The following is a 2,319-nucleotide window of genomic DNA, read 5'->3' on the forward strand; positions in this document are numbered from 1 at the left end:
ATGGACAAGGGAGAGAGGGTGAGAGAGAAGGGAGCATGGATGGGCATCTAATTAGACTGGACTAGTTAGATGAGAAACTGGAAGAAGCCATAAAGTTCCTTTAGGGCATATGCATGGACTAAACTGCTTTTCAGATAATTGCAAAAGTGGCTTCCCAGGTGGGTGCGGTGCAGAGAAGCAACAGATTCTGTCTGAAGAAAACTAATTTTAAAAATCTGTTTGCTATGCAAGCAGCTAACCAGGTTGTTCTCTAGCCAGTATCGGTAATATTAATATTCCCACTGGGTGTTGTGGTTCATTAGGCAAGGATTGAAGAAGTGATCTCTATTTACTAAAATAATAATAAAAACCTTTGCTGCTTGTAAGGACAGACACACAAGCTAAGTGGTGGACACCCAAGGTGGGCAGAGGGTGGCACCCAGCTGTTCAGGAGCAGGGAAAGGGTGTCCCCATCCATCTTTATTTATCCTCCCAACATCCTGTGTGGAAGGGTATGCTCAGAGATAAGTGACTTTCCTAGAATCACCCAGTGAGTTTCTTGGCTGAAAGGGGATTTGAACTTGGATTCCCCCAGTTTAGTCTAGCACACTAAGCACTGCAACACTCTGACTCACAGTTCTTTCTTGTTTTTTCTCAAATAAATACTACTACTACAGCAGAAAGATCTGCCCTAGTGACTTCAGAATGCATTTACCAGAAGTGGCCTTTTGTAGCTGGTCTGTGCTTTACTTGGAGATTTGAATAAGTGTGAGAGTGTAGAGTGATCAGTCTCCCCTCCCCCTAGAATTAACAGGGAGTCTACCCTTGTCTTGACTGACATGCTGCTGAACTCCAGGGCAGCCAATCAATACACCAGGTGGGTGAGACTTCTCTGGTGCAAACACGTCCTCAAACCATCAGCAGCTATCAGTTTTCTCACCATGTGTAGGCTTACACATGGAAGATTTTTGTACTTGTCCAAGAGCCAGATTAAGAGAGTTTTCCCTAGGGTTCCACCTCAAGCCCAGGGAGGTTCAAGCTCTGTCAATAAGAGGGGTGGTTCTGGCAGCACTTTGAACCTACCAATAATACAGAGGAGTTTTTGGAAAAGCCTAGACAGGGTACTAGTGTCTTCAAATGACAAGAACAATCCAACATCAAGGCCAAGAGGTTGTTATCTAGAGTTTCCCTTCCAAAATAAAGACACGCCACATACAATGAACCATCATGCTCAAGTACTTCAGTATTCACTGGCTATTTTAACAGTCACCGAGACTCTAGACCCAAGTACCTCAATAAGGGCTGCACTGAGTATCAGCTATGGAGAAGCTTCTCTTTGGAATCATCTTATTTAGAGTACTTTCATAAGCATCGAGGGAACAAAGCTGAAACCAAGTTTTGTTCCTCAGTTTTTCTATTTCTCCCAACACCCAAAGAAGGTGGTCGCCACTTCATCTGATAGGGGTGATTTCTCCCACCAACTCAAGACGTGTGTGGAGGGAGAGTGGGTCTTCTGGTAACAATCAAGTTTTGTTCCTCAGTTTTAACAATCATGAATTGTCCCCTTTGATAAGCAGGGTCTACCCTGGTTTGTATTTGGATGGGAGACTATGTTAACTGAGCAAAGAGGCACCTTTTATAAAGTGGTGATTCTCTTTATTTAGCAGGCAGATAGCAACTGGCCCTATCCAGCCCCAACACAGCATCCCTCCAGTGGCTGTTGTCAGTGTCTACCTTTATGTTCCTTTTTTGATTGTGAGCCCTTTGAGGACAGGGTGCCATCTTTTTTATTTCTATCTATGTGTATCACTTTGGGAACTTGGGTTGAGGGGTGGTATATAAGTATTTGTAGTAGTAGCAGTAGTATGTCTGAGAGCAGTGTAGGAGATTCACCTTATGGGATGGGGCCAATCTGGGAGGAGCATCTGCATACAGAAGGTCTAAGTTCCAAGAGAGACTCCTGTAGGCAACCTTGAAAAAGCCACTGCTAGTCTGTAGAAAATACTGAGCTAGATGAATAAAATGGTCTGACTTGATATATGTCAGCTTCCTATGTAAATTTCAGGAGTGATCTCTTGATTTTCCAGTACTTGTGGAAGTATAGTCTTCACTTTCCTGACCCTATTTGACTTAGTGGTTGCAGACTGTTTCCAATCCCTGCTCAACCCTGAAGCTCACTAGACAACCATGGGCCAAACACTATGAGCCTAACCTCCCTCCCGGGGTTCTTATGAGGACAGGAGGGCAGGGGAGGAAGCAACAGGAACACCACCTTGACCTCCTTGGAAGAGCAGTGAGACATAATGGTGTCAAAAACAGTTCTCTAGAGAGGCACAGCTA

The sequence above is a fragment of the Hemicordylus capensis genome, chromosome 1 (assembly GCF_027244095.1).
Source record: "Hemicordylus capensis ecotype Gifberg chromosome 1, rHemCap1.1.pri, whole genome shotgun sequence".
Lineage (NCBI taxonomy): Eukaryota > Metazoa > Chordata > Lepidosauria > Squamata > Cordylidae > Hemicordylus > Hemicordylus capensis.